Genomic DNA, 24,552 nt, shown 5'->3' with positions numbered 1-24,552 from the left:
CTTCTCATTTATCCTGCATTGTGGCCCTTGTCAGTTGTGAACGCACCCTTTCTATCTCTGCCCACCCAAACACCTTCTTTGTTTTAAATTTAAAATTTCTTTAAATTTCTTTATTTATATAGCACATTTTTAGTCAACTTGCATTGACCCCAAAGTGCTTCACATAATTACATCCACACACACAGGCAAAGGTGGGTGAAGTGTCTTGCCCAAGGACACAACGACAGTATGCACTCCAAGCGGGATTCGAACCAGCTACCTTTCGGTTGCCAGCCGAACACTTAGCCCATTGTGCCATCTGTCGTCCCGTAATATAGTTATGGCTCTTGACACAAAAATGAATTATTGCCGATATTTGAAAAGTCACATAACATGAATAAAGAGAGACAGATTTTTTTCCCGCTGATGCCAGAGGAAGGAGTTTTAAAACAGAGATATTTTTTGGCCTTCTTCCTATTTGTCCAACCTATTTTTCCACCATGCTCCAGCTAATTCTGCAGCACAGCAGTAAACACCTATCCCAGCCAGACGGCTAGCATTCAATTTTGCTCTATTCGAGAACTCATGAGAGGAATAGATCGGGTAGACGCACAGAGTCTCTTGCCCCGAATAAGGGAATTAAGAACCAGAGGATATAACTTTAAGGTGAGGGGAAAATATTTAATAGGAGGGGTAACATGTTCACACACAGCGTGTATGAAACGAGCTGCCGGAGGAGGTAGTTGTGGCAGGTAGCATCGCAATGTGTAAGAAACATTTGGACAGGTCCATGGATAAGACAGGTTTAGAGGGATATGGGCCAAATGCAGGCAGGTGGGACTAGTGTAGATGGCACATGTTGGTCATTGTGGGCAACCTGGGCCCAGGGGGCCTGTTTACATGCTGTATTATTCTTTGACTCTAACTCGTTGCCTTGAATTTGACCAACGTATTAAATGGAGTTCAAATTCACAGTAAAGATGGTTAGCATGAACGATTGTTTTAGGAAGGAACTGCAGATGCTGGTTTAAACCGAAGATAGACACAAAAGACTAGTAACCCAGCGGGACAGGCAGCATCTCTGGATAGAAAGAATGGATTAAGAATAGAAGTTTCGGGTCGAGGCCCTTCTTCAGATCTTTCTGATTTACTCCAGCCTTTAGTGCCTATCTTCGGTTACCATGGCTAACTCCTGATAGCCCCAATCCCTTTAACCAATAATAAGACATGCCAGGAGTGATATGTAAAATTCTCTTCTTGCTTGTATGAACACAATTCCCATTAAGACACGAACCTGACCAAAATAGTCCACTTTAAAAAAGACTGCAGTAGGGTCCCAACCTGAAACATCACCTATCCATGTTCTCCTGAGATGCTGCCTGAACCGCTGAGTTACTCCAGCATTTTGTGTCTTTTTTTTGTAAACCAGAATCTGCAATTCCTTGTTTCTAAAGTGGTCCACTTGGTTTGTTTTCCACCCAACAATCTGACCATTTCCCTTCCTCCACTACCAGTGCATCGATGCTGGAGGGTAGATACCATCCACAAAATGCGTTGTATTTGCATGCCCAAGCAAATGAACTCCACCAACAAGAAGGACAAGAGCAGTAGATGCATGTGACCACCACCATCAGATCATCCTCCAAGCTGTACACCATCCTGACATAGAGATTTATTGTAGCACCTTCACTGGCACTAGACCCTGGAACTCCTTACGTGGCAGCACTGTACATCTTTACCACAAAGTCTGCAAGTGATCAAGAAGGCGACTCACCTTAGTAAGAACTATTAGAGATGGGTGATCAATGCTGGTAAGTCACCAGCGTTAAACATTCTGCAAATGAAGTAGAGAAAGCTCCACTTAAAAATGCATCCTTAAGTCATCTATGATCGGATCTACCTTCAGTTTTACTGTGCCTGCTACAAAATAGACACTGATCTTCACATATGCAACTGAGGAGTTTACATTGCTACAATTACACTGAGAATCATTTGAAGTCATTTTCAAACAGGTAAAATGTTTGCAATACCTTCCAGTTTTATTGGGCGATAAAGCTCCTTTGCTTATCTAATAGAAAGTGTAGAAAGTTTAACAGCATTTAAAAGTTCACCCTTTGAAAACACTGTTCACCAGAAAAGCAAACTGATGCAGACACAGATAATAACTTCCAATCTGACCGTTACTGTTTGTGGAGATAGAATTATTTCAGATAAAAATCATTCCAGATAATTGTGTGTGACATAAAGACATGTCACAAGAGCATGATGCAGTACTTGACGCTGGGCATTGTGGCTGTCCTTGTTTGTTTTTCTTGCACAACGGGCATGTTGTACATTGGATCGTGGTCATAAGTTTCTTGATTGAAAATGATGACCTGAAACAGAAGGGTTACGGAAGGGGAACTAAAGGGAAGGGAAAATAAATCATATTTTTTCCTTGCCTTCTTTCCGCTCCAAATGTCATCCTCGAGTCTCTCATAGAAACATAGAAAATAGGTGCAGGAGTAGGCCGTGCAGGCCCTTCGAGCCTGCACCGCCATTCAATATGATCATGGCTGATCATCCAACTCAGTACCCTGTACCTGCCTTCTCTCCATACCCCCTGATACCTTTAGCCACAAGGGCCACATCTAATTCCCTCTTAAATATAGCCAATGAACTGGCCTCAACTACCTTCTGTGGCAGAGAATTCCAGAGATTCACCACTCTCTGTGTGAAAGACTCATCTCATCTACAAATATCTATCCAAGCTCCACTTGGAAAGTACTGGTAATTGTCAAATTAATAAAATTCAATGATTCAATGATACTTTATTGTCACATGTGCCTAGGTACAGTGTAATGCTTTGTTTTGCATACAACCCAGACACATCGTGTAGCAGACGTCAGCTAGGCAGAACACGAGTGTCTGCAGGCTTTGGCACCGACAGAGGGCACTGAATATTCCGAGCTACTGCCTGCCACTGCATGTGGCACTAGGCCATCTCCCCTCCCACCCCACCGCTGGGTCCCCCATTGTTTTCTGTGCCCCCCCATCATCTAGCTTTAAACATGGAGTTTGAGGAACACATGAGGTGCTGTGGTACATTAACGCCCTTGGGAATGTTTGTAAATTTATGAATTACCTTTTGGCCATTAGTAAAATTCCTGCACTGAAAGAAAATTAAAACTAAGAGAACTGGATAGAGATATCAGATGTTCAATTCTAAGGCCTGAATAGAACAAATAGAACACCAAAATATGGGAAATAATGGTTTTGTTTGACTACTATCTATAACATCCACTGGGAAATGAGTTTGGGCAAGGTTGGATTCCTAGCTTGAACAAGTCAACACCATTAAACCTAGACACAGAAGAGACTGCAGATGCTGGAATCTTGAGCAAATCAAATTTTGCTGGAGGAACTCAGCGGGTCAGGCAGCATCTGGGGAAGGAATGGACAGGCGACGTTTCAGGTCAAGACTCTTTTTCAGAAAGGTTTTGACCTGAAATGTTGCCTGTCCATTTGGTCTCCCTAGATGCTTCCTGACTTGCTGAGTTCGTCCAGCACTTTGTGTTTTTTGCTAAACCTACTTGGGATAGACATTTGGCATAAAAATGATGGGAGTGCAAAGTGCAGAGAGAACCACACTTATGCAGTCAAGTTTGCTCTGGCAATAGATTAGTTTAGTTCAGAGATATACCGTTGAAACAGGCCCTTTGGTCCACCGAATTCACGCAGACCAACAATCACCAGTACACTAGTTCTATCATATACACCAGGGACAACTTACCTACAATTAACCTACAAGCCTGCACGTCTTTGGAATGTGGGAGGAAACTGGAGCATCCAGAGAAAACCCACATGACCACAGGGAGAACGTACAAACTCCGTACAGACAGCACCCATAGTCAGGATCGAACTTGAGCCTCTGGTGCTGTAAGGCAACAATTCTACAGCTGCGCCACTGTGCTGCCCAACATTAAGCTGTATTCTGCTAATATCTGACATAGGTTGCCTGAAGTGTAGGGTGTTTAATTACGTTGAATTAACACCAATTACCTGCCTCAGTACAGATATTAGAGTCCCAAGTTACTCGAAATGCCACCTGCATCAATGAAATGATATTCTTGTTACTCTAACTTTATTACATTCGCACATAAAGCGGATGCACTCTTCAAAGCATTCAGTAACCAAAGAGTTAATGTTAAGGAGCCATGATTATCATCTCATCAGCGTTAAAGAATCAAAGGGGCTGAACTGTGGAATCCGGCTAACCAGATGAATTAGCACCAAAAGAATAATCTTTTTTTTTAACCCAACACCAAAGACATGCTTCTTTCTATTGTGTGACTAACCAGTTACAAGCCTCCAAAAAGTACAGTAATAAATAACCAGTGGTATCAAAGCTTGCCTTCTAATCACAGTTAAGAACATTTAGATACTGGCCTAAGGACCAACATTACTACCCAACATGCTTCTGGCTGTAAATAGAATTTTACTTGACTCCTGCAGTCTAGACATTATTTACGTGCATCGAGTCTCTTGTAATGAAGACTCCCCAAGTTCACTAGCTACCCTGGTATTTGCATTAAAATAAAGTACAACAATTAACCTGATTCCGTATGTCTGCAAACTGTTTACTTTGTCGACATACAAAGCACAGAAACACGCAGTGAGAATAAAAGCATGCGCAGACTGGTGAATGGAGGGGGTTGGGTGTACTTTGAATTAAATAGGAGTGTCAACGCTGAAACTGTACCCTGAATTCAAAGAAGAAATTGTTGGCTTGGAGCAGGACTTTGAATAAAAGGAGGGGATTGCCAGTGTTGTTCTGAATTGCAAAATAAAAGTTTGACTCTCCTCAAAGTTCTCTACTTTATGTTAAAAGGCTTTAATGCTGACACCAGGAATGAAAATAAATCTCCTGAATTGAAAATGTCATGAAAACTTTGTTGTACCTTTCACTGATCTCCCCCGCTTCCCTGGTTGATTTTGCGCGAGCAGTAAATGCACTAATTATACCAAGAAATTGCTGTTTCTGAGCTGTTTATCAGTGGTAGCACCATCCTCTTCTCTGGCAACTGCCTGAAGTTAACTTCCCGATCCCTGCCTCTCGCTGACCCTGAATGGAATTCCAGGCCAAAGACCACTCATTTTCACCTTGGTTAAAATGCAAGACTTTGTTCCCGTTTTAGCTCAACTACTTTTGAAAGCCTAAACTATCCGTTTGTTACCTCGAACCCTGACTATTCCAATCTCATCTAGTGTCAGAAAAGGGCACAAAGTGCTGGAGTAACCCAGAGGATCAGGCAGCATCCCTGGAGAACGTGGATAGGTGATGTTTCGGGTTGAGACCCCCCTTTAGACTGGTGTCAGCCTCTATTGTTCTACCTTCCTTAAATGAGGACTTCCCAATATCTGTTAACCATGTGCTATCTAACCACGTATTCTTCGCCCAGCATCCAATGGTTGGTGATAGTTATTGAACAGTGTTGTGCTGTTCCATGTTATTTATTGGCTACATTTGACACAGAGTAACAGAGTCAAACAGCATAGAAACATATTCTTCAGCCCTCCGAGTCATACCGTGATACAGTGTGGAAACAGGCCCTTCGGCCCAACTTGCCCACACCGGCCAACAATGTCCCACCTACCCTAGTCCCACTTGCCTGCACTTGGACCATAACATTCCAAATGTGTTCTATCCATGTACCTGTCCAACTGTTTCTTAAACGATGGGATCGTCCCAGCCTCAACTACCTTCTTTGGCAGCTTGCTCCATACACCCACCCATTAAATAGGAGTGTCAATGCTGAAACTGTACCCTGAATTCAAAGAAGAAATTGTTGGCTTGGAGCAGGACTTTGAATAAAAGGAGGGGATTGCCAGTGTTGTTCTGAATTGCAAAATAAAAGTTTGACTCACCTTAAAGTTCTCTACTTTATGTTAAAAGGCTTTAATGCTGACACCAGGAATGAAAATAAATCTCCTGAATTAAAATGTCATGAAAACTTTGTGTGAAAAACTTACCCCTCGGATTCTTGTTAAATCTTTTAAATCTTTTCCCCTTCACTTTGAACCTATGTCCTCTGGTCCTCGATTCCCATACTCTGGGTAAAATACTCTGTGCAACTACCTGATCTATTCCTCTCATGATTTTGTATACCTCTATAAGATCTCCCCTCATCCTCCTACGCTCCATCTAATAGAGACCCAGCCTACTCAACCTTTCCCTATAGCTCACACCATCTAGTCCTGGCAACATCCTCGCAAATCTTTTCCGAACCCTTTCAAGCTTGACAATATCTTTCCTATAACATGGTGCCCAGAACTGAACACAATATTCTAAATGCGGTCTCACTGATGAAGGCCTAAGTGCCAAAAGCCTTTTTGACCACCTTATGTAGCTGCGACTCGACCTTCAAGGAACCATGCACTAGTACTCCTAGAACCCTCTGCTCCACAACACTACCCAAAGGCCTACCATTTACTTTGTAGATCGTGCCCTTGTTCGACGTCCCAAAATGCAACACCTCACACTTCTCTGTATTAAATTCCATCAACCAATCCTCCGCCCACCTGGCCAATCGATCCAAATCTACTGCAATTGTTCACAACCATCTTCACTCTCTGCAAAACCACCAACTTTTGTATCATCAGCAAACTTGCTAATCTTGCCCTGTATGTTCTCATCCAAATCATTGATGTAGATGACAAATAGTAACAGGCCCAGCACCGAACCCTGTGGCGCACCACTAGTCACAGGCCTCCATTCTGAGAAGACACCATCACCCTCTCCTTCCTTCCATGAAGCCAATTTGCTAACCAAATTGGAAAGCAAATATCCAAAAGAACATGGAGTGCATGCTGACCATCATCTACCCATCTACACTAATCCAATTCTCATCACATATTAACTTCAATTTTAATATTCTTATTCTTCTTTTGAAACCCCTTAATGGCCTTGTCGCTCCCAGTGCCTGTAAATTTATCTGGTGCTATAACCTTCCAAGAAACTTGCACGCCTCAAATCCTGGACATTTGATCATGCTTGATTGAAATTGCTCCACCATTAGTAGCAATTGGCTAGTCATTGACCTCTGGAAATCCTGACTTAAACTCTTGCGCCTCCCTACCCTCTTTCAAACCTGCCGCTCTGCCTTAGTAGCTCATCACATGGATTGGCATTCATTTTCATACGAGTTGTGTGCTATGCAACGTTTTACGACTTTAAAAAGTTGCTGTATAAATGTAAGTTGTTTGTTGTTGAAGCTCATTAGATTGCTTTATTGAACAATTGGGTAATACATAGAACATTGAACATTGCAGCAAGGGAATGTGCCCTTCGGCCCACAATGTCTGTGCTTAACATGCGGCCACCTTTCGTCTTTCATGCTTCCATCTACTAAGTAACTCAGCATACTTGGTAAAGAAGGTGAGAATGAGGGGAATAATATGGAAAGTCTATTCACACTGACATATTTACTAGCTTCAATGTTCTTCATCAACAGTATGTACAGGTACAGCAGTCCCAGTAGATGCATATGCAGATATCTCAGTGTTTACACTTATAGAGCTCTCAGTAAGTCCACATATAGATTATTCAGGCCAGTGCATATAGAGCGGATTGAATATATGCGTCAACAGAGTTCTCAGAACACACACACACACTTACACAGTTTTCATAATGTACATATCCTGAACTCTAAGACCTCTAAGCATACACACAGACATGGATAGCAGTCAGAAATCAATGTGCAAATCATCCTTCATGAAAGATGTGATGTGGATAGTTGGATTTTATTAAGTGCTGAGTGCACCTGTGTTACACTATGGATGTCTTTTTTTTAGTATCTTCCTGTGTCCTGGCTAAATCAGTGTTTAGTGTAGTCTAGTTTAAAGATACAGCGTGGAAACAGGCCCTTCGGCCCACTGAGTCCACGCCGACCAGCGATCCCCGTACACTAGCACTATCCTACACACTATGGACAATTTACAATTTTTACCAAAGCCAATTAACCTACAAACCTGCACGTCTTTGGAATGTAGGAGGACACCGGAGCACCCGAGGAAAACCCATGCGGTCACAGGGAGAACGTATAAACTACATACAGACAGCACCCGTAGTCAGGAACGAACTTGGGTCTCTGGCGCTGTAAGGCAGCAACTCTACCGCTGCGCCACCGTGCCGCCCTTGCAAGAGGAATGTGGAGTCTGAAATGAATCACATTAGACCATGTAGGAGAAAATGCTCTAAAATTGATTTTTTTTCTAATGATCTTTTTTCAAAATTATTTGTTTTCTGATTTATTAATTCACTGGAGGCCAAAGGGCCTTTCAGATTGCAAATTACCTCCTCAAATTCACTCGAGCCTTCTTGGCAAAAAAATAGATGCCATTACATTTTTTCAAAGTAACTTGAGAAGGAATGGATAATTATATTTTGCTTGTCGATTTCTGCATTTGCATTTTTGATAAGAGGCTGAAATCTCTCCCATATCCCATAATTTTAACCTTTTTCCTCAGCCACAATGTGGATGTAAGAGTGAGGGGATCTTACAGCAAAACAACTTCCCTTCGCAGTGACATCATCTGTTTTGTTGGGAAAAACAAGCTTTACCAGCATGACAGTGGAGGCTTTTGCCTGAAGGCACATCTTTCAACTTTACCAGTGAAAGTTGATTTTCTCTTGAGAATCTGGGTTAGAGGTTGCACAGTTTTGATTAGTTCTTCAACTCGTAAGCATGCAATGCTAGAATGTGCACAACATTTGCGCAACGGAGGTGTTTTGAAACACATTTCGACGAGTGTTTTAACTAGTCTGGTCTGCTTGGCTCTGAGCCGGGACTTTGTGTGCTCTAACACCACACCCGAACTTGTGTGTGTAATCTGGGCCGACACTCCAGTGCATTAACAAGGCGGCCACGCATTGCTAGGTGGCGAGGTGTTAAACTGAAAGTCAACTTGCAAACTGAAGGGCACACAAAAGCAACTTCCCCTGGGGGTGGATATCAGGCAGTGTTCATCAAAGATCCTATAGCTAGCAAGATAGATCACTCGATGAAAAAGACGTAGTACGGTCATGGGCAGCTTCCCTCTCCGCACCAAAGATCCCATAGCGGAGCAAAGATACTAGTGCGGAGACGGAAGCCGGTTATGGAAACATCCTCGTAAAAATAAAAGTTAGTTGGTAAAAATCTTCTCATTTTCAGAATTATAATTTATTAACACAAACTGTTCCCCCGCAATGTTGATTACACTGCGAGTCGGGTCGGGTTACTGCAATGGATGAAAAAAGGCCCACGTTCCGCTTCGATGCGTACTACACGTCAGCCCATTGCATTTAGGTCTATCTTGCTCCACTATAGGATCTTTGGTGTTCATCACCTCTCTCAACAGTGCTGATGCTCCACATGGTGATCTGAGGGCCTTCACACTTCCTTAGTCAGAGGCCTAACTGTTTCCCCGCCTTTGCCACCCATTACCTCCATTTGCCTGGTTGGCTGAGGGGAAGGCTAAAGACTAGACAGGAGAAGACTGATGGCTGCGGAGGCCTAGTCAATGGATATTTTTATGGAGGAAATTGACATATTCTTGGTCAGGAGTCAGAACCAACGCCATGGTTGGGGCGGCAAGCGGCAGATTTGAGGGTCCAAAAACCAAAAGTTGTGGATGGTAGGGAACAAACTCTCAGATGTCCTAATTCAGCATGATGTTGGAATTACTTAATGATAGTTGTTCCCAGTCCAATCCCATCTTTAATGTTCAGAAACAGGGCACCACACAGGAAATGTCATTATCCCTTGTGTGACTGGAACAGAAATAGCTTTAGCCAGGTACAAAGTGAATCACTCTAAGAAATTCTGGAGTGATATAAAATGACTTAGAGATAAACAGTGTTAATCGTTTGAATTTCTAGGCCAGAGTATTAAATGTGAATGGGTATTACTCATTTGTTTTGTTTCCCCAAAGCCATTTTGTTGTGTTTTATACTTTGAAACCACTAAAATCTGTTCATGCCCACTGTGGCATATAGTTGCAGCCGATGTCATTCAACTGAGGGTGGAGTTTGCTCGGTTGAATCAGAACCTCGTCTGTACATCTAGCCTTATTTCCATTCACCACCAACATAGTCTGGTGTCTAATTTGGTTTCTATTCAAATGAAGCATATAAGTTGGCAAAGCCAATGATAGAGGAACTGTTGATACCCCAGCAATATAGTGCTTTCCATATGTCTTTGGGCTGGGTTAATTTTCTCTCACTGCGAAGACTAATTTATTAACCAAGTGCATTTTCACTTTATAACCCACAGAGGCACATGTGACTTGCTCCCTCGCACCTCTTACAGAGCAAGCAGATGGAGTAATAGCAAGTAAAATTTGCAGCTTTGGCGTAAATGAGAATGTTCAGGTATTAATGATTTTACTTGCAAAGAAATGCTTTTTCAGCATCAGTAAGCCAACCCAAATTATACTATCTTGCTTAAACACAATTAACTGATTTCAAAACAAACTCTCTCTCTCTCTAAAAGGTGGGTGGGATCACTGTAAGTGTGATCTGCTGTCTGGGACAACAACCTCCACCTGCCTACAGTTGTGCAGCAGAAGGGATGGTAATAATAATAATAATAATACATTTTATTTATGGGCGACTTTCAAGAGTCTCAAGGACACCTTACAAAAATTGAGCATGTAGAGGAAAAACATGTGGTGCAATGCTAAGGCATTGTCACAGCTACTGGTGGATGGTGCAGTGGGGAATGATGCCTTACCTCATGCAAGGCTTCTCTTCACTGCATTTAAGTGTCTCTGATATTCAGACATATTTTTAAAATAGTGATGGTGGTGTATATATTTCAGGACCGCTGGCCACATTCTGACCCCATCATCAAGATGATAACAGAATTGGTCTACCTCCAGTCTTTGTTCCCTCTCACAAATGTGAACAAAGATCAGATATCTAAGAGCAGATATCTAAGTTCCATCTGCAAGCCATTTACGCACTCTCACACTCATACTCTTCCGCACACAATCTCTCACGCTCACACACAAACCCTCTCTCACACACTCTCACACACACACACCCTCTCTCACACACGCTCTCTCACACACACACACACTCACACACATGCATACTCTCTCACTCACACACTCACATGCTCTCACACACACTCACACGCACTCTCTCTCTCACACACACACACTCATAAACACACACAATCGTTCGCGCACACACTCACTCTCACACACTCACTCTCACACACACTCACTCTTTATAGGAACACAAGTAGGAAAGGGAAAGAGTGGCAGCATTCCAGAAACTGGCTGTGGAACAGAATGAGAGTTTAGATATCATCAGAGGCGGACTGGCCAGGGTGTCAGCTTGCTCGATGGCAAGTGGGCCCCTGATGAAGTGATAGCATGTGATGGCAAGTGGGCCCCTGTTAAATTATAGCATTGTAGTTGTGGGTGGGCCCCCTTTGTCTCCTGGCAACCAATATTTTTAGACCTAGTCCGCCACTGGATATCGTTCAGAATATCACATGTTAAGATGAATTCTGGATTTATGAGATTTTATTCAATGACATAGAATCATTGAAATTTAAAAAAAATTGCTGGAATTGTGAAATAAATACAGAAAATGCCAGCAGGTCTGGCAGCACCTGTGGAAAGAGAAGCAGGGTGAGTGAATGTTTCAGGACCCAGACCCTTCGTCAAATAGAATAATGGATGCCGCATAGAATCACACTTTCATTTTGAAAAAAACGAAAAAGATCTCATCATCAATTCTCCATCGGATTTGGGTTGGATTTTAACCTGTGAATGATAGCACACAATGTGGGCTGCGGCTCCCACGGACAGGTTATGTGGCCTTGTACAGGCAGAGAGGTCATCCACACTGTTTGCAGTATTCACTTTTTGTCTAGAGTCTTTGAAAAAAATATTAGGTATTCTACCTCACTGAGAATAATTTCATAAATCCATAATCAGTCTTCATTTGTCTCTGCGATGCAACTGACTGGGTGATGTATATTTGTGAGCAAAAAAAAGTGCCATCTCCCAGAAATAAGCCTGCTCAAGCTGACTGTGCATGTGTGTGGGTCTCTGTGTGCACATGCATGTTTGTGCAGCATATGTCTATGTTCATGTCTGTATGCATGAGTGTATGTTTATATGCATGTGCATGCTTTATGATATAGTGAGTGTTTATGCATGTGTACCTATGCATGTACATGCACATATGCGCATGTTCATCTGGTGTGTGTATGTGTATGCATGCATGTGCATCTTGACTGTGCGTTTATGCATGTTTGTGTTTGGATATGTATGTTGGAGAACGGTGGGTGGAGATCATGGGTGGCCTGCAGGAGATTTGAAACCTGGACTCTGGGAATTGTGAGGTCTAGGATGGAGGAGTTGAAGGATGGTGCTTATGGTGTGGAAGTGGAAGTGGCAAGGCAGGAAAAGGGATGAGATATGCAGTGGAAGGGGCAAGGTTGCCAAAGTTGCCAATTGGCACGCTGAGGACGTTAACCCAAATTTCCAGCAAAGATCCATTCGAAGCATTACATAGAAAATCCCCTTATTCCTTGTATCTCTAATATGGAGAATATATTATGTTGCAAGGTTAGCTCATGTCTGAAAATGCACAGCTGAATTTCCAAACCAGAAATTATTAAGTTTGACATTCATTTCAGAATAAATAATGTTTGCAACAGGAAAAAAAGTTATTCAACTGAATTTTTAGACATTTATGAATTCTGAAAAATAAAATTCAAAACAATATCTCAAAATTCATAATGCATAATGCATAATAATGAGAATGGATCAGGTATGCATTATTTATAACTGCATGAATGATACATTTATTTTATATGCAATATGTGTAAGTGAGAAGCTTGCACTGTATGACAAAAGCCATGTTTATGCAACATTTGAAGAAGGTCTCGGCCCGAAACATCACCCATTTCTTCTCTCCAGGGATGCTGCCTGTCCCGCTGAGTTACTCTAGCATTTTGAGTCTCTCTTCGGTGTAAACTAGCATCTGCATTTCTTTACTCTCATTTACACTGCATCACTCTGTTTTTGTTAACCAAATCAGAAGTTTAAACAACTCTCACAGAGCAGGTATGATGTCAGTATAGGACTTTGGTAAAGCTGCAATTAGAGTATTCTGCGTGGTTCTGGTTTCATGACCCTGTCCTGGCTACTTTTCCTTTGATCACCAAATAATTTTAATACTGTAGAGACTTTCGTCTAGTTTGGAGATACAGCGCGGAAACTGGCCCCTCAGCCCGCCGAGTCTGCACCGACCAGCGATCCCTGCACATGATTGTTCCTCCACACACATGGGGCAATTTGCATTTATACCAAGCCAACTAACCTACAAACCTGTACGTCTTTGGAGTGTGGGAGGAAACCAAAAATCTCAGAGAAAATCCACACGGTCACGGGGAGAACATACAAACTCCGTACAGACAGCATCCGTAGTCGGGATTGAACCGGCAATCTGAGCGCTGTAAGGCTGCAACTCTATCGCTGCGCCACCTTGCCGCCCTTCTAAGTATCAGAGTAATTGTTCATAAATAGTATATAAACATAGTGCAGCAATAAACTCATCATCGTTAAGTCACAAATCACAATTTGCTCCTAGTATTAGCCATTCAGCTTATTGAACCTTTCATTCTGATCAAGTGTTATTTCTATTTTCATACTTTCCATCTGCCCTTAATACTATCTAAAGACCCTAAACCAATTGACCTAGTTTCAACCGTCTTTGAGGAGTGATTTCCTGATTCCACTTGTCCTTTGTGTGAACATGTTTGTTGCTATCAGCTGAGTCCCCTGCACACAGTTTTGGGGATGTACTGCTTGTTTTCCAACTCCCCTGCCAGGTGATTTTATGGATCTCAGTCCTAGTCAGTTCTTAGATCATCTGCCAAATATATTGTGGATACTGGAAAATGGAAATTAAAACAGACAAGACTGCAAAAATGCAACAAATTTTGACGAACCTAGAAAAAAAAGTAAATGATTTTTAAGCAAGAGGAGCAAAGTAAAGGTCTGCAACATTATTCACCAGTCTCCACAACCAAGACCATCACCACTAGTGTTACTCAATCTCCCCAGTAGCCACCTATCATAGAACTTGCCTTTTGTTCTCTCTGCCCCTCCCCCCTTCCACCTCCCTGTAACTTAAAACAGTTTTGTTTTAAAGCTCAACACTTTTCACAGTTCTAATGAAAAGTCACAAATCGGAGTCTTTAACTCTCGGCCTAAACACTTTGATTAACCACCTCTGAGTTTTCTCTATTCTGACCATTCTCTCAACACTCCAAAAATTAAAACAAAAAGAGAAAGATTTGGAAATGCTCAGCAGGTCGAGCGGTATCTGCTGGGATGAGAGACAAAAAAAATCGTTGCTGTTTTTCCCCGTGATGACCTTGTTAGTCATTGGAAACATTGTCATTTCTCCCTCCCCACGTCTTGCCTAAGTCTCCAGTATCTGCTGTTTCTATGCATGTGCTTCCAGCATTCACAGAAGATTGCATTTGTACTTGCTTCCACCAATCACCATCTATTCAAGCAGCTTCTAAATAAAAGTGCTGCTGCAGAAATGACAGCCTCAAAGGGCTCATTTTCATTTTGCTTTAATGGCTATTTTTATATGTTGGTTGAAATCCAGTTTCCTTAATGCTGTAATAGTGTGATCTCACAGTGTACTAAGATTCCAAGAATGATTTCAACATGTTGAGTATGCAAACCGTGTGCAGTGGGTGATCATTGATATTTTCTCTTGCACAACACTGAAAATAATAGTTTGAAATCAGCTATATTTGCACATGGATGATGTTTCATTTGTATGGTGTACACCATTAACAGATCCGTTTCTTTACTGGAGTGCCTTTCCAGTGCAAAAGGTTCTACAGTACTCGAAGGGTTAAGTTTCCCACTGCTGCTTTGTACTTCAGTATTTTTTTTTATTAGCAGCTACTGTTTCTTAACGGAAAAACGTAGCTGATAATCATCTCTTCTAACTGATATATCACATTCACAGTCACATTTATTTTCTATCTATGTGGAAACACTTTACCACGAGGTGTGATTGGCAACTTTCAAAAATATTCTCACGCTCTGCTCGGTCACATACCAGGACCGACTTTTAAATATCCACTTCTTATAATTAGTAAAACTGGAGTGGGGGGTTTTGCCATAAATTACACTAGAAATAAGTCACGTCAATGGTGTACATTCTACACCTGCTTACTTGTGATCACCAACATTTATAGATGCTTTCTATAACTCCAGCAAAATATTATTTTGCATTAAATAGGGACAGCGCCATATTACAGCGGTGCAGAAGGTTTCTCACGGCACCAGAGACCTGGGTTCGATCCTGACCTTGGGTGCTATTTGCGTGGATTTTACATGTTCTCCCCTAGCGTTGACCTTGGGTGCTATTTGCGTGGGCTTCTTCCCAGTGCTCTGGTTTCCTCCCACATCCCAAAGGCATACGTGGTTGCAGGTTAATTGGCCTCTGTAAATAGCCCCTATCGTGTAGGGAGTGGATGAAAAAGTGAGATAACTAGTGTGAGTTCTGTTGAACGGGTGATCAATGGTCAACGTGGACTCAGTGGACCAAAGGCCTGGTATCCTGCTACATCTCTAAATTAAACCAAACATAAGTGACCTAACTATACTAAATGTAGCTAAGCCAGTACGCAGCCATGTTTTGAAAAGGCAGAGTTGTATCAGTTTTCAGGTCTGTGCAGTAGATAGTACATGCAAGATAGACACACAATGCTGGAGTAACTCAGTGGGACTTACAGTATCTGTGGAGAGAAGGAATGGGTGATGTTTGTGGTCTGGACCCTTCTTCAGATCCTAAAAGTCACCCATCCCCTCTCTCCAAAGATGCTGCCCGACCATTTGATTCGCTCCAGCATCTCGTGTCCATCATTGGTATAAACCAGCCTGCATTTGTTTGTGTAGGAAGGAACTGCAGATACTGGTGTACACTGAAGATAGAATCAAAATGCTGGAGTAACTCAGTGGGACAGGCAGCATCTCTGGAGAGAAGGATAGGAGGAATCTTCCTACACAGATAGTACATGTCGTTTTGTAGCTTTAATTCATGATCAATGGAAGAGGGTTTGGTCTTTATGGATCCACAAAATTATACAATGCAGCAAAGATATGAACCTGCTCAGGCAATGTTGCAATTTCTGACTCTCAGATGGTCATTGTTAACCCAAACTTCTGTTGACTTCAATTAAGGATAATACCATCAGTTCATAGTTCTCATCACACAAGTCTGTAAACTTCTTGTCTTCCACTAATTGAAAACCCATCCAATTGTCTAGTTAACTGAATGCAAGAGCACGTGAATAAATATGAGACTTGCACATTCATTTTCTGGTTTGTTTCATGGGGAATAATTTGTCTTTCATTTAAATATTAACGTTGACTACTGCATACTATTTTCACATTATTATTTTGCTGCAAAATCAGCCTTTGGAACACTCTCTTACCAAGAGGCATTCTGATAGCAGCATTATTTCAAGGTAAGCACTCAACAAATGAACAATATAAAGAAGATACCAATACCAGGATTTGCAACAAATTCAGTTTAGTTCAGTATAGAGATACCAATCAGAAACCGGCCCTTCGGCTCACTGAGTCTGTGCCAACCAGCGACCTCCGCACATTAACAGTATCTTACACACAAGAGGGACACTTTGTAAATTTACAATGTCAATTAACTTAGAAACCTGTATGCCTTTGGAGTGAGGGAGGAAACTTGAGATCCCAGAGAAAACCCACGCAGTTCACGGGGAGAACGTACAAACTCCGTACAGAGCACCCGTAGTCAGGATCGAACACGGGTCTCTGGCGCTGTAAGGCAGCAACGCTACCACTGCGCCACCGTGCCGACCTTTATTGGGAATATTTCTGAAATGAATTATTCAGCCTTAGCAAAGATAAAATAAAAACCTATCCTGTCAACTAAAGAATGATTTTCCATCTGTTCTCCTTCTGTTAATAATTTCTTGACTCCCCTTGAGTAGCTTGCTTCTAAATTTGCTGGAGCAAGTCCACAAATGTAAAATGGATATAAATGATTGTAGCAAAGAGAAATGAACATCAAAGTTACCAAAAGATGGAGCGATGTAAGTCTGGTGAGCTATGTAAATACCACAACAGTGAAAGCAGTTGGCATTATCAATTTGGATATTTGAAATCATAACATTTTTTAAATTAACTTACAATGACCATGCACATAGGCAGAGAGCTAATGCATTTTATCCATCTCATAAATTCATCTCAAATCAGTGGGCCTTATTTAATACAGTCTCACTTCAACAAGGTAGTACACAAAGACAACTATATATAGAGTGCTGAAGAAACACAGCAGGTGCGGCAGCATCTATGGAGCGAAGGAAATAGGCAACGTTTCGAGCTGAAACCCTCCTTCAGTCTGAAGAAGGGTTTCGGCCCGAAACTTTGCCTATTTCCTTCGCTCCATAGATGCTGCCGCACCCGCTGAGTTTCTCCAGCATTTTTGTCTACCTTCGATTTTCCAGCATCTGCAGTTCCTCCTTATATATATATATATATATATATAGTGTGCTCCTTTGGTTTTGTGAACCTTTTTTTAAATCAACATTTCTAATAAACAATTTATTTTTAAATCTGTAGCATTCATTTTTAAGAACAGTATATCTCCATTTGTTCAGATAAAGAAGGAAAGACATTATAGCCATTAATAATTTACTTCCCTTTAATATACCTCTAAAAATACTGATTACTTCTGATCCATACTTATTTGTCATAATGTCTACCTTTAAACATATGAACTGGGAATTAAATGCTTAACTCAATCAATTGCAAGTAATTGATCTGTTCTCTTAAACCCTGACAGCCAGTTAGACAAGACACCTTCTGCTTGGATCAGAGTTGTCCAGAAGATTTCGACTGCTCCAATGGTACCTCAGTGAGCTGTCAGCATGTAACTAAACCACTCAGACAAATAACACTCAGTGTGGTGAGCTGGACAAATAATCCTGTACCTCCACCATTGCCGTGGCATGCTCCTGGAATTCCCCACTGAATACTATCAGAGAAATACATCACCGGAAAGAGGCAAACTACAAGCTTTCTTTCATTGTACACTGTTTTCTGATTATCTTTTGATCAGTCTCAGCTTTGTTTAATGTCTGCTGTGCATTTGTGATGAGCCAGTGGGTGGAAGTTAACAGCCAAATGTGGAAGTACATAGATGTGATGGCAGGTGAGCACAAATGCAGTTGAGATTCACAATCAGGATTAAAAGATGAGTAACGATTCATTGAAGGACAGACTCCATAATTGCCATCATGCCGTGTTTGACGAAGGACGTTATTCTAGCAGGAGGTCTATGAACAGTGGACTTCTGCCGGGATCTGTGCTGGAATCTCTATTGTTTGTCAATGTTGATGGGTTGGTTAGTGAGTTTGCAAGTGCTGTCAACATTGGTGGAGTGAGGAGGGCTGTTAAAGACTGCCAAAGTGTACAACAGGAGAAAGATCTGCTACAGAAATAGGTAGCGAAATGGCAGATGGAGTTTCACCCGAGCAATTGTTAGATGTTGCACTTTGGGAGGTCAACAATAAGGGGAAAGTACACAGTTAATGGCAAGACCCTTAACAGCATTGATGCACAGAGGGATCTTGGCATCTAAGTGTATAGCTCCTTGAAAGTGGGAACACAACTAGATAGAGTGGTAGAGAAGGCGTACACAACACTTGCCTTCATCAGTCAGGGCATTGAGTATAAGAGGCAGGAAGTAACGTTACAGCTTTAGAAGATTTTAGTTAGGCCACAGTTGGAGAAGACTATACAGTTCTGGACACCCCATTACAGGAAAGATGTGGAGGCTTTGGAGAGGGTGCAGAAGAGGTTTACCAGAATGCTGCTTCAGTTACAGGGTATTAGCTATGAAGACAAGTTGGCCAAACCTGTACAGTTTTCTTTGGAGCATTGGAGACCTGAATGAAGTATATAAATTTATGAGTGACTTAGATAAGGTTGACAGTCAGAGCCTTTCTCCCAGGATGGAAATGTCAAAGACTAAAGGGCATAGCTTTAAGATGAGAGGGGCAAAGTTTAAAAGAGATGTGCAAGACATGATTTTTACACAGAGTGGCCGGTGCCTGGAAAGTGCTGCCAGGGGTGATGGTGGATGCAGATATCATAGTGATAGGCATTTAAGTGGATTTTAGATAGGCACATGTCTGTGCAGGGAATGGAGGGATATGGATCACATGCAGCTCAAAGAGATTAGTTTAATCTGGCATCATGTTCAGCATGGATATTGTGGGCCGAAGGGCCTTCTCTACTGCATTGTTCTGTGTGTTTAACGAGACGTGTTTCTGTACAACTCTGCGTGCGGGGACGTTGTGCTTAGGTCTTGCCATTTAATCATGAGTTCTAAAAGGTGTGAAAGAAAGGGTATTTAGATTTGGATTTATATTACATTTATTTTTTTCCATTTTACTGCTACTGCTGTAGTTATTTTTTCCTTCCAATCCCTTATCTTAAATACAGTTTTCTAAATAACTTTAAATGTGTTTAGTGGGAGGAGAAATGGTATGGAGCATTAAAACACAGGAGTCCATCTGGACCACATGTAGATTCCAATGCACCCCCCCCACCACCCCTTCCCATCTATACTCTAGGTCTTGAAATCTGGGCTGAGATCTTTGCTCCATGTGTTTTCGGATGCTCGGGTCTTAATGAAATTAAAACGGATTGGTTGCAGGTGAAAAATTGAAGTAGAGCCTTTGGAGCTGCCAGGAAAGCTCACATTACTTCTCCTGTAGATCCGACACAACAACCAAGCATCTTACCTGCTCAGTTCCTGCAACTTTGCAGAACGCCAGATGAAACTGTGTTAGACCTGCATGACATGCAGCGCGGCATGGTGGCGCAGCGGTAGAGCTACTGGCTTACAGTGCCTGAGACTTGGGTTCGATCCTGACTACGGGTGCTGTCTGTACGGAGTTTGTACGTTCTCTCCGTGACATGCGTGGGTTTTCTAGGGTGCTCCAGTTTCCTTCACAAACCAAAGGCGTGCAGGTTTGTAGGTTAATTGACCCTAGTGTGTGTAGGAGAGTGTCGGCGCGGACTTGGTGGGCCGAAATGCCTGTTTCCGTGGCGTATCGCTAAACTAAACTAAACTAAACGAAATGAAACACACACCTTTAGGAGCACCCTGCACTAGCAATGCTGGCATGATGTTAATAGGGCTTCAGTCTCCCTACTGAAATCGCCTAAAGGTCAGTGGTGGCCCTGCAACAGGCCATGGGCAAGATGGTGTAGCAACTGTAGCCGGGACTGTCCTCAGTATTTTTTGGAGCATTCCTAGTCCCAGGTAGCCTAACGATATCTGCCTAGACTGGATTCAACAGTCTCTATTTGACTCAAATCTTAAAGCCACAAGTGCAAAATGTCTTACCTTCTTCATCATTCCTCACATTAACAATCTGCAGGCATTTAAAACACAATCTTAGTGTCACTGAATCAATACTTCTTCCCTACTCTTTGATGTCTGAGCTATAAGCCTTGGACCTTCACCTGAGGTTTCGCAATTAAAAGTAAATAGACAGACCGTTTGACATAATAACTGCACTTTATCAAAATCTATAATTAATGTGCTCTGAAACATCAGATTAAGAGTTAATGCGTTTATAATGGAAAATTAAAGAGTATTTCTGCCTTGTTTCGGGTTGTTGTATGAAGCAAGAAAAGATTCAGAAGGATGTTGCTGGATCAGAAGGGCCTGAGTTATAAGGAGACTCATTAGTCTGGGACTGTTTTCCATGGAGCAAAGGGGCCTGAGAGGTTTCTAAAATCATGAAAAACATAGATAAAAGGACACAAAGTGTCGGAGTAACTCAGCAGGTCTGGCAGCTTCTCTGGAGAACATAGAGATGACGTTTCAGGTCATTCTGAAGAAACGTCACCTATCTACGTTTTCCAGAGATGCTGCCTGACCCGCTGATTTACTCCAGCACTTTGTGTCCTTTTGTGCAAACCGGCATCTGCAGCTCCTTGTTTCTTCAGAGACCTAGATAAGGTGGACAGTCACAGTCTTTTTCCCAGCGGTGGGGAATCCAAAATTGGACTAGAGGGTATAAAGTAGAGACCCATTGGCTCCCACTATAGTAGTCTAGTAGAAGCCTATGGCCTTCTATAGAGATAGAAATATTTAAAGGAAGCCTGATGGGCAATTCTTTCGACAAAGAGGATCATGGGTCTTTGTAACGAGCTGCCAAACAAAGCGGTGGAGATGTACAATTACGATATTTAAAAAAACATTTGGCCAGGTACATGGATAGGAAAGGCTTACATGGATAGGGCTAACGTGGGGCACTCAGGAAGGCACCTTGGTTGGTGTTGACTTTGGGTTGAGTTGGGCGGAAGGGTCAGGTTCTGCGTGATTTAATGTTTAATATTGAATATTATTTCATAACACTGACTCAAACACATCCTATAGCTCCCTACTGCCCAAATGCCCTTTCATCTTATAAAGCAATGATATATTTTTTAAATCTGGTGATCATTAAAAAGTACTGTTCACAGTTGTAGCCTGGCCTAGCATGAAACTTACTAATCTCACATTGGACACCGAATACACATCTGACGGTCTGATAGTTTTCTCATGTTCCCTTTCCATGGCTGGAACTTAAGTCACGCAGAGGGGATCTTGCTATTTGAATATACCCATTCATAGGGAACCCTGGGTTAAATAATTAATGCTAATTGCAGAGTTGATCTTCTGTGGCAATTAGACAGGAATGAACACCTGCCCAATAGTTACAATGTCATTTATGTAGGATCATATGTGGAAAAGCATTGTTCTGCCTGCACAACCTAACAAATCGCTCAGTATTTCTCTAACATTCCACAATAGAACAGAGGAAATTTCAATTCTTCGGGGATTGAGTGCTATTTTCCTTGGCCTGCCAAGCAATAACTCACTTGGGTTAAATCAGATGCCTTTAGTCAAGGCTTCACATCTCAGTGAGTGAACCTGCAGTGAACATTCCAGGTTATGCACTGCCATCACAAGTGAAGGGAATAAACTAAAGATAAATTCCCATCAGTGGTTGCCAGCTCCTATCATTGTTTAACACAGTAAAACAAACCTCTTCGTAAATCTCACATGATGGTAGGACTCACAAAGACCAATCTTCTTCAGAACCTCCTCTCTGTTGATACGGGGATGTACATTTCCTAAGCTTTCATCCTATTCCTTGCCAACTTATTTTTTGTTCAGAAGATAGACACAGAATGCTGGTGTAACTCAGCGGGTCAGGCAACATCTCTGGAGGAAAAGGATGGGCGACATTTCAGGTCGGGACCATTCTTCACACGGATACAATATGTTCAGGTTTGATTTTTTAAAATTATGAATGGAACATTTTTCTCATTCTTTACAAGTTTCTCTCATGAGCGATCGATGCAGCCAAAGTTTGGACCATGCACATTTCTTTGGCGTTTTATTTTACTTATTATAATTTGATTAAAAATTTTGCCTGTGCATAGCTGACAACATAAAATGTCACAATTGCCAAATGTTTGCTACTAAGCTCTGTTGCACATCACTCAATGTGGAACGGTCGCACATTTATTTGTTATCTTCAAAACAAGATGTTACTTCAAAAGTGATCTAAAACCCCTAGATCTATCTCTTCCATGGGTGGCACGGTGGCGGAATGGTAGAGTTGCTGCCTTACAGCGCATGCAATGCCAGAGACCCGGGTTCAATCCCAACTACGGGTGCTGTCTCTACGGAGTTTTGACCTGCGTGGGTTTTCTCCGAGATCTTTGTTTTCCTCCCACACGCCAAAGATGTACAGGTTTGTAAGTTAATTGGCTTGGTATTATTGTACATTGTCCCTAGTAGCCGGTTCGAATCCCGCTTGGAGTGCATACTGTCGTTGTGTCCTTGGGCAAGACACTTCACCCACCTTTGCCTGTGTGTGAATGTGTGTGAATGTGTGTGAGTGATTGGTGGTGGTCGGAGGGGCCGTAGGCGCAGATTGGCAGCCACGCTTCCGTCAGTCTGCCCCAGGGCAGCTGTGGCTACAGAAGTAGCTTACCACCACCGAGTGTGACTGAGGAGTGAATGAATAATGCGATGTAAAGCGCCTTGAGTATTAGAAAGGCGCTATATAAATCCCATCCATTATTATTATTATTATTAGTATGTAGGATAGTGTTAATGTGCAGGGATCGTTGGTTGGTGCGGACTTGAAGGGCCGAAGGGCCTGTTTCCGTACTATATCTCTAAACTAAACTAAACTACATCCAGGGGAGGTTACACTCCCCCTTTGGTTTCTAATAATACTTCAAAGTAGTCCCTTCCTGCTTATTTGATTATTAGGAACTATCAATAAAAAGAAGCGTACAGCCCAGTTAGCAAACAAACGACATGTTTCTACAGTTCATATCCTTACAGAAGCTGTGGAACATTTCTGTGGTTTACCATATCTGCAGTGTGATTTAAAACCTGTTTCTATCCCATCCTTGGAACAGAAACCAAGCCTGAAATGCACATGAACTTCTAATCCCTGACCTCACGGTATAAGCATAGTGCATGGCTTTTCCAAGAGTATCGTTTGCAGAGATATAAGCTGGCAAAATATCGTTTGCAGAGATATAAGCATGGCAAAATAAAACCTTCCATTTCATTTGTTTCTAATTACTTATTGATAGTAAGTAAATTACTCAGCTAAAGGATCTGAATATTTGGAGTGTGAATACTAATGGTGTGGTGCATTCCATGTCTCGCATGCTCTGATTTCAGCCACGACTTAACACTAATATCTCTCCACAGCAACATGGCCAAGACTACAAATTGCGCAGCACATTGGTTGGTGTATTGTTTTTCCAGATGGAAGTCTCCTTTAGCTATTAAATATTTATAGGTTCATATCTTTCATAAATAATATTTTTTCAATTTATTGAATAATACGTCATCTGTTGCAATGTTATCCTGTTTGCCATTTATGAGTTAGATTTATGCAGCAGGGAAACAAGCCCTTCAGCCCAACTTGTCCATGCTGACCAAGCTGGTATTTCGGGCTAGTCTCATTTGCCTGCTCCTATCCTCTCTAAACCCTTTCTCTCCATATATCTGTCTAAATGTCTCTTGTAAGTTGTAATTGTATCCATTTCTTTAACTTCCCCTGGCAGCATGTTCCAGAAAAAGTTGCCCCTAAGGTGGCTCTGAGTGGAAAAAGTGGCCCCCTAAGATTGCTCTTAAAGGGCCTGTCCCACTGTACAAGGTAATTCAAGAGTTCTCCGGAGTTTCCCCTGATTCGAACTCGGAGAATTACGGTAATAGCCGCTCGTAGGTACTCGGGACTCTCGTGGACATTTTTCAAACAACTTCACGAGCTTACCGCGTTTCCTAGGGACCTGCCGTTAGCGTTACGAGCCACTAAGAGACGTCCCGAGCTCCGACGTACCCGCTACGTACATTCTACATACTTACCACCAGTTTGATTTTTTTTTTTTACTTGGGAGAGCTTTTGGGTAAAC

At 42.0% G+C, this 24,552-nt stretch overlaps 1 protein-coding gene across 3 annotated transcripts in view; it reads right to left on the bottom strand.

Moving 5' to 3' along the window:
- Positions 1 to 24,552, bottom strand: part of runx3 (RUNX family transcription factor 3) — a 170,111-nt gene that overhangs the window by 35,870 nt on the left and 109,689 nt on the right. The gene's annotated exons all lie outside the window — the stretch shown is intronic.

This window comes from Amblyraja radiata, chromosome 27, assembly GCF_010909765.2.
Source record: "Amblyraja radiata isolate CabotCenter1 chromosome 27, sAmbRad1.1.pri, whole genome shotgun sequence".
NCBI classification, from domain to species: Eukaryota; Metazoa; Chordata; class Chondrichthyes; order Rajiformes; family Rajidae; genus Amblyraja; species Amblyraja radiata.
This window is presented reverse-complemented; position numbering and strand designations above follow the sequence as displayed.